This window comes from Macrobrachium nipponense, chromosome 18 (genome assembly GCF_015104395.2).
Source record: "Macrobrachium nipponense isolate FS-2020 chromosome 18, ASM1510439v2, whole genome shotgun sequence".
Lineage (NCBI taxonomy): Eukaryota > Metazoa > Arthropoda > Malacostraca > Decapoda > Palaemonidae > Macrobrachium > Macrobrachium nipponense.
In genome coordinates, this window is record NC_087211.1 from 11683493 (window position 1) to 11693492 (window position 10000).

Sequence of the window (10000 nt, forward strand, 5' to 3'; positions counted from 1 at the left end):
AATAGGGTTCATATCTTGAATAATAAATAAATAATAATAATAATAATAATAATAATAATAATAATAATAATAATAATAGGCACGATCCCAATATCCCTGAAAAGGGACGTGGAAAAACAAGATGCGGAAGTAGCTCCAGGACTCATGCAGAAGTGTGTGCTCCTAGAGACAGCATACATGGTGAAAAAAAATGATGAAATAATAATAATAATAATAATAATAATAATAATAATAATAATAATAATAATAATAATAATAGGCACTATCCCAAGATCCATGAAAAGGAACCCGGAAAACCTAGATGTGGAAGAAGCTCCAGGACTCATGCAGAAGAGTGTGATCCTAGAAACAGCACACATGGTGAGAAAAGTGATGGACTCCTAAGAAGGCAGGATGCAACCTGGGTCCCTACACTATAAAAACCACCCAGCCGAATAGGATGACTATGATAGACAAGAAAAAAATAATAATTATAATAATCACACATGATAGAGCGCATGAACGCATATTCTCAAAAATGCATTTAATGTTTGCACTGAAATACAAAAGTTTTTATCTTGGTACAACTAAACTGCGGCTTAGTTTGCCTAGTGATGATGTGAAGTCTTCAGGTCTTCGAATTTCTAAGCAAGGAACAATTTCATTCTTGCTCTCTGCTGCTGATCTCTCATATAATTTTAGATGTATCGGTTATCTTTTCTTTTCCTCAAATTACTTTTATTTATTTATTTATCACCTTTTCCTATAGCTTGTTTATGTCTCTCTCTCTCTCTCTCTCTCTCTCTCTCTCTCTCTCTCTCTCTCTCTCTCTCTGTCCATAAGAGTTTTCAGCTGAAGATTTATAGAAAAGAAAGGAAACAGTTCCTCAAGAAGTGGGCGTGACGCACTAGGCCAAACATACCAACACCGAGTCCACGCATACTGTTGTTAATCGACGCAGTATTGCAATGTGCAACCGAGACCCATCGCCGAATTGGCTGATTGATTCACGCCATCAGGACCTTCCGCGTGAGTAGCCAGAGTAATCCCGCCGACGTTCTCTGTTTGTGGAATGGAGCGAGATATGAGATTGAGGCCTGAGTCGTGATGCTCTGCTTTCCTTTCGCTGCCTTCGATTTCACGTGACAAATGCGCTGAGAAAACAAACGAAGGCTGGGCAAGGACTAACAAAATCCAAAATGTCAGCTAATAAATTTATGCAGTGTAAATTGTTAACATTTTTCGACACAGTTGAAGACACCCAAATAGCGTCAGCAGATGTTTTAGGGAAGTAAAAATCGTGCGTCCGGCACCGCAGAAACATTTAAACACTAAAACATCCCATACAATGGATTTTAAAGCCGGAAAAATCACAATTTAAGTATTATGAAAGAATTGACCGGACTATTATTTTCTGTGAATTGTTTCAAATAAATTTATTCTTTGGAAGCTTGACTTTTAAGTCAATAGCCTTTGTAGGCTTGTTCTATATGGACAGGGGTTTATCTCCTGAATAATAATAATCAAAGAAAACTCATAAACACATGAGGCAATAAAATGGGTAAGTAAATCCACAGTAGTATGCCTGTTTGATTTTGTTTTTAAAAATATATACAGCTGTATGTATTTTAGATAACAAAATCAAAGAGGCATACTACTGTGGATTTACTTTCCAAACAATAATAATAATAATAATAATAATAATAATAATAATAATAATAATAATAATAATAATAATAATAATAAAATAATAATAATAATAATAATAATATTTATTTATGCATTTATGGATCATTTGTCAGCGACATGCACATTTGAAATGGCCCTCACTCTGTCATATTCGCCATAAGGCAAATGGCTTTGTTTCCACCCGAAAGCAAACGTAGTACCCTGACTAAATCAACTTTACAACTGCGGAAAGGAACAGCAACATTTTTATTTCGAGGATAAAACTAGTTTCAGGTTTGGAAGAATGAAAGAGGTTCCCTTCCATTAAAACATTTCCCCCAAAAACATCGGACGAATATGCGGTTGGATTTTCGCTTGAATACTGTTTTATTTTTCTCTAGCTTTGATTAATAAACCTTTTCTATTTTTTTTTTCTGTGGTTCATGAAACAGGGGAGACCTTTTGTTCTTGCACGCGGGATATTATTTCTCACATTGTGTAAATACACTGGGGATTTTTTTTTAACAGCGGAGCCTTAATGACAAAAATGTCCAACATTTCCACCAGTCCATTCGTCGCGTAATTCAGCTAAAAGCTTCAATTTGTATTTGGATCTGTTCTCCAGTAGACTGTGAATTCTCTTTAACTGTATATATATATATATATATTATATATATATATATCATATATATATATATATATATATATATATATATATATACACATATATATATATCATATACAGTTAAAGAGAATTCACAGTCTGGTATATACAGAAATCTCTCTTTGGTGAGGCAGACAAGGCTTCGTGCGAGAAATGAATGAAGAAAGCTAACCGGTTATTAAAATATTTTACTTTACCTCCATTCCCACTTCCTTTCTCCAATCTTGCTCTCCAAGTTCACCTTTAGATCCTACTACTCCATTATTTTAGGAATCCCTTCATCTTACTGTCCAACCCCTCCAACTCCCTCTTTTCACTGTCTTCAGTGCGTGAATGCCCCAGTTCCTGGCTTGACGGTCTAAATATCGTGAAAATAAATGCCTTTCATAAGCAAATCTTAAATATCTCGAAATACCATAGATCGGAGCTGACGAAGACAAAAATCGCAGCTTTGGTTCATTAATCCAAAATCTTCTAGTTAAACTATTTTGCGAATGCAAGAGAATGAGGAAAACAACTTGTTACTTAAAAACAAGTGTTTCAAGAAAAATGCTGTGAACTGCGTAACTTCCCAAAGGCGAAGGACGGCGGTGGGAATGTCGGGAAACTTAAATATACAGACGAAGTTAAAACGACTTCTTTTTTCTTCCCTTAAAAACTTTGTTAGCCGAAATATTCAGAGGATGAGATGAAACCTTTTGAAGTTCAGATGTTACTCGATGATTCATATTGCTGGGACTTAAGTAAGAGATACCTTGTTAAACATTTGGCTTTATCTCGGAATAATAATAATAATAATAATAATAATAATAATAATAATAATAATAATAATAATAATAATAATAATAATAATTTTTGCATAAAAGAAGAGATTTTGGGGAAATCGTGAAGAAACTCTTGACTTACGAAAGTTTTCGTTGATAAAAACTCGATACGAATAGAGCAAATGAGCTGCCTGCTTTAGTTCATATATATATATATATATATATATATATATATATATATATATATATATATATATATATATATATATATTAGATATATATAAACCAGGCAGCTCTTTTCTTATCGAGTTCTTATCTACAAAAACTTTCGTAAGTCAAGGAAAATAATAAAAAATAAATAAAAGTTAGTTTACTCTTAAGGACTTCAAATACAAGCCTCTCACAGAATAAAAGAAGAAAAAAAAAAGAAGAACTGAGTCACCCACTTTTAGCCGGAGAGTTTGTCATCTTTGGTCTCTGTTTATTCAAAAGCCCTTTTCAAAAGTCTCCTCCTGGCCGCGAGACCAAAAAAAGAGCCTACAGATCGTCAGCTTTCCTCAACTAATGCAGCTGTGTTGCCTATAAATCCTTCTCATTTTCCTTTTTACTTCAGTTTATATCTCGGTCTCCCAGAGGGATGTAGCGGCGTCAGTGAGCGTCTGTATACGTCACGCGGTGCTCTGTAGGTATTACTCAAGGTTCTTAGCAAGAGTCCCTCTGGCACCTAAACGCGCCTACTTTTTACCCTTTTACTATATCTCCATTTCGCCTCCCTTCTTCGATCTTGCTGTCCAACCTCTCCGACTCCCTCTTTTCAATGTCTGAAGCACTGAAGGCCTGAACGTGTCCCAGTCAATATGGTCAATATGCTATAGTGATTAACCTTTATTGATTTTGCATTGTTGAACATATGGAGAGTATAGACTAATATCTATTAGTTATCTGCGTCATAAATTGACCAGAGTCTATTAAGTATCTGCGTCATAAATTGCCCAATGTCTCTTAATTATCTGCGTCATAAATCGACCAATGTCAACTAATTATCTGCGCCATAAATCGACCAGTGTCTATTAATCATCTGCGACTTAAGATTTAGCCCTTATCTTCCCTTCTCCATCCTCAGAAGGTCAAAATAGCCGACGGTGACAAAACGGTTATTTCATTGAGAATTCCCGGTGCTAATGGAGGCCCCGGAAGGTTGACGCCGTTCCGAAGACAGATGATTTCAGGAGAAAGAAACGGATTGTTTCTGGCTCTCACGGCCACCCACCATCAGTCACGATTGATCCGAAGGAAAAATTTACGAAAGGACACGAGAAATCTATCGAGGAGTGTATGTGACATTTGGGGAAGATTTCTGGTAATTTATATATATATATATATATATATATATATATATATATATATATATATATATATATATATATATATTATATATATCAGTCAATAACGAAACGTTATGTCAGGTAAGAGTGTGCCTTTGCTAAAATCTCCCTCACACAGACTACATAATTATTGTCTGTCCTTTCAGTCCCCTAATCAGATCAAATTAGTAATCTAATTTAATCAGTATTTAAAAATTTCATCACCACTCAGATCCATTTATCAAGGGAGGCGAAATACAAATAAAGCCATTTCTCTCGACGCATTACAAATTTTTCATATCAAAATATTAATCCATATTGAAGAGATCCCTTTCAAAGAACGTGGGAGATATTTGAAAACTGTATATTAACAAATTAGAGTGAATCCTATTGCCATAAATAACTGGAGCACTGAAGTCAAAACTTGGTCACTGGTCCTACCCATCGGTCTAACACTGTGAATCAGAATTGGAACTTGCAACGCATTACCAACCTAATACAGATCTCCTTGCATTTTTATAATGAACTTATATTTTTATCTGTCTGCTTATTCATTTGTTAATCTATTTTTGTCTTTTTAATAAGTGGTCTATTTTTTATCTGTATTTCCCTTCATCTTCTGTTACTTCTTCAAATGGAAGCTTGAATTTGAAGTCAGTGGCCCTGTGTGGGTTTTGTTTCATATAAATAGGGTTTATCTTCTGAATAATAATAATAATAATAATAATAATAATAATAATAATAATAATAATAATAATAATAATAATAAGTTTTATTGAAAGATATTGCTGCATCAGCTGCATTCAACTTGTAAATAGTCTTCTCTATTTTTTCTAACAATAGCTTTCTCTCTGCTACTACAACTGGCGAGTATTGCGCCGATATTACTCATCAGGAAGAGTCAATTTCGGGGATATGCTTAATATTTATTTATTTGTCACAGTACATGAACAAATAAAAATACAATTCGATCTAGTGGCCAACGTTTTTCTTCTCTCGGTATCATCCGAGCATGATCACGGGCAGTGGATCGGAGTAGACTGTAGGTGTTGTCAAGATCTACTCAATAATATAGCGGCAGGTCAGCAGGGGGTCAACCGCGAGCTGCGTTTTCATTGGCTGGTGGCGCAATGCGCTCCAGCTATTGGTTGAAAGAAGTTTTCTTCAAGACGCTTCTCGTCGTTGAAGGTTGCGCTGTTGCAGCCTAGCTGATCGTCGAGGCTGGGGCAAGACTTCCCCGGGCGCTGTGTCACGACGGCTCGCGTTGTCATTGGCTGATGGGCTGCTTGTCTCATCTGGTATTCTTTGATCGGGAGTGTCGTTCGGTCTGGTATTATTTGTGCTATTATTTATGCACATAGGTCTCCTTAGGTGGTGGGGAGGAAGAGCTTCCCCTGCGTCGTATTCAATGAGGGCTTCTCTTGTTGTATGAGGAGTGCCTCGAGCAGTCGCAAAACGCCGTTGGTCAGGAGCCCTCCCTATTATCTTAATATTCTTGATAATACCGTCGCGGAGATGGCTTCCTGGTGTGCTGTCATGGTATTGGTTTTTAATTGCCCCTTCTTGTTGCGTGGCAAGAAATCCTCTTGGACAGTTTCATAGAAGTCATACCAACGTAAGAGCCGGGACATCCACGGACTGGGCATGAGAATTGGTAGACTACATTCGACTGTTTCAAGAGTCTCTTGCTGGGGGGGTCGGGTTGTTCTTCATGATAAGGTCGCGGGTACGTCGATTCTGGTAATAAATCACGAGTTCGAGTTCTTTGTCGACTTCGGTGGGGGTCACATTTTCTCTGATGATTTTTCTCAATGCATCTTCGTCCTCGACGGTGACGTGCGTGCATTCTGGCTTTGTAAAACAGCTTGATCTTCTCATGGGGGTGGGGCTGCGGTCTCTCACTCTCGCTATACCACCGATCCAACGCTGTTCGGACTTCTTTATTAATAAGTCGATTCGGATACCCGTTATTAACGAGTACCTGAGTGACTCGGTCGAGTTCTTTGTGAGTGTCCTGCCAGGAAGAACAGTGCGTGAGGGCCCTCCGAATGTAGGCCCTGACTGTGTGGTGTTCTTGAACCGTGCAGGACATTCGCTGTCACCATTCAGGCAAAGTCCTAAGTTTGTTTTCTTTGTATATACCGAAGTTTTCAGACCATCGTCGGTCTTGGAGACGAGGACGTCGAGAAAGGGGAGCCAGGCCGGTTACGAATTCAGCAACGAATGAGGTGGGTAGCAGAGATCGTTTCCTATCTTTCTTATGTATTCTATTTCTTGGTCAAGATATTGTGGACTCGTGATACGCAAAACGAGTAGGAACATAGAAGAAAAATTAAAATTTTAATATTAAGATGGTGGCCATAATAAAAATGTAACATATGTATTTTATGTGGGTTTTATATAAATACTGAATTTGCATTGGAAAGATTCTCTATGTATTGATACATCTAGAAAAGGGATGATACATTGTTTTATTTTCGATTTCAACAGTGAATTTTATGGATGGCACTAAATTATTCAATTTAGACAGTAAATCATTTACATCGATACCAACAGGTAAGACTACTAAGATATCATCGACATATCGGTACCATTTTAAGGGGACAAGTGTGATATTCGGGAGGTGTTGTCCCTCAAAAAATTCCATATATAAGTTTGAAGGGAGAGGTGATAAAGGGTTACCATGGCCATACCAAACCTATTTGTTGGTAATATTCTCCATTAAAAATAAATCTGCAATCACAAATACTAACTTAATCAAGGAAATTAAGTGACTAACGGACATAGGCAATTCATGCAGTACAAGTTCATTACTTAAATATTCTAGCACAGAGTCAATAGGGACTTTTGTAAACAAGGAACATACATAAAAAATAAGCTTTAATTGAAGAGGATGATGACAGGAATCCACAATCCATAACAGATTGCAGTCCCAGATACCTCTCATTAGTTAATCACAAAGACGTCTAGGAACCAACGGTACAATTTAACACTCTCCACACACACAAAAAAAGGAGAGGTATATCGTTATTAAAATGTTATGAATAATATATAACAGAAAATGTGTTATGCTGTCGTTATTTATCCAGAGAAATACTCGGCAAGGAAATACTGGTAGAGACCAACACTTACAGGACCTGGAAAAATATTTTTGAACGGCCGAGTTTTTTTGTTTTGTTTCTGTTTTTCAACAGACGAGGAACAAACAGGGAAAAAAGAGCTTAAGCGATTTCTAGCGAGCGAGGGGGAGTTAGGAATCATAACACAGGATACTGGCGAAGCGAGAGGAGAGTGGGAAACTAAGTGAGTTTGGGGTCATGACTCGAAACTATGCAGCGGCGACCAGGCACCGCCACACGTCCACGAGCGTACTTAAATGGCGGTAACAGGATGATGGGAAAATACGTGAATTCTTAATACATATTGGCGCCAGAAACGTATTCGTCCTCTTGTGAATCCCTGTAAAGTAGAAGTACTTCAGCCTCTTCCTTGTCTGTTTGGTCGTGTCAAGAATACTCGAGTAATAAGAGAATGGTAAAAAAAAATCACGGTAAAAATACGTGAATTTATAATACATACTGATGTCAGAAATATATTTGTCCTTTTGTGAATCTCTGCCGGAAAATATGGCCGATAAAAGAAATTTAGAAAGAAATACCTTTATTCTTCAAGAATACAGCTGCTGATAAACTCTACAGGTTTTCAATACCAACACACTTACAGAGAATAAAACCGCTATATAAACGTTGTTCAAATAATTGTCAGCGGTAATATGAACATTGCCCAGTTTTCGACCAATATCTAATGTTATAGAGAAACGAGTCATAAGGACAATTGAGAAGGACTCAATATTATCAGAATAATTCGCACGATGCAGCCATCACTTTTACAGGAGAGAAATAATTATATAATGAGTCTTCTCAATTTTTCTTATGACTCGTTTCTCTCCTACGTTAATATTGGTCAACATCGGGCCAATGTTCATACTACGGCATAGACCAAAATGCCAACACCTTTTAAGCGGCAGTTTTAGACACTGGACAATACGGCGTGATAACCCTGCAGGCTTTTACATCGTGAAAAATTTGGACCCACTATGTAAACTACTCAAAAAACATGGACAAAAAGACAAATGAACTTGAAGACTTAAGCAAGACGGAAAGAATTTGTTCCTTACAACAAGAACGTGAAGGAGCGACATAGACAAAAGCAGAAGGAGCTTAAAATAAAATTATGACAATTCTTTCGCGGCGTCAACAGGAGGCACACAAAGGCTTCATCAAAAGGAGAGAAAGGAGAAAAAAAAAAAACCTCCGTAAACAGCTCAGCTCCTTTTCAGTGTCTTCAAAGGAAAGGAAGCCGACGTCCTTTTTATGCCATTTATCCGGGACTACAATTGTTTGAAAGTTCGTTTAGTTAGAGGAAAAATTAAGTGAGAAAGAATGCGCTATTTCGTAAAACAAATAACTAAATAAATGAATAAATACATAAACACAATAAATTTTCGGAGTTTAAACAAAGATATAAATTAATCAGAGGTGGCGACGTAAAACTTGATCGAAGGTTGAAGTATGCATACACACATACATACATACATACATGTCTTTATGTATTTGCAATGGATAACAATAAAATGTCCTTCAGTTCAGCTGATAATTACTGTTGTCTTCAGTTCTTATCAGTTTAAATGCATCGCGGTAATTACTTTGATTACATCTTACAGGTTTATGACAGTTATAAATTTTAATAATTCTCTCTCTCTCTCTCTCTCTCTCGTCTCTCTCTCTCTCTCTCTCTCTCTCTCTCTCTCTATATATATATATATATATATATATATATATATATATATATATATATATATATATATATATATATATATATATATATATATATATTACTAAAGTTTTCTTTCAATCAAGCACTTTTTATACCAAAGTTCTGCTCAGTTTTGTGGATGAAAGTTCTTGCTAGCAATTCTTATTTACCAATAACTGGAAGAATAAAAGATTCTCTCCCAAAAAAATGGCACTAAACATTTCTGTACGCATATCTTCTTTTCTAAAACACAGTAATAATAAAAAGCCAACGAAACAATGACCACATTTTTCACCAGAATCTGCCTGGCAGCTGAAAAGAGAGAGAGAGAGAGAGAGAGAGAGAGAGAGAGAGAGAGAGAGAGAGAGAGGTCGAATGGTTCCATTGGTCGAGTGCTGTCGTTATAAATCAAGGCTGGAAGTCGTTAGCGGCATCAAAAGATAACACGACCTGGACACGGTCGGAAAATGGAACGATTCTGTAGTATAACATTTCGTTCGGGGCTTTTACGCGTTTGTAGGTTTTATCTAGGTTTTATATAGAATGCATTGAATAAAGTTGCTACTCTGTCATACATTTCTGTGGGCATTTTTTTATTACATTAAAAAGACAGGTCTTTATCTATTACTCCTAAGAATTTACCACCTCATCAAATATTACATTAGAGTCATTAACATGGGAAATAATGATTAAATGGAACAATACAGGTATAATTTTTCGTATTCAAAAAATAAAATAAATAAATA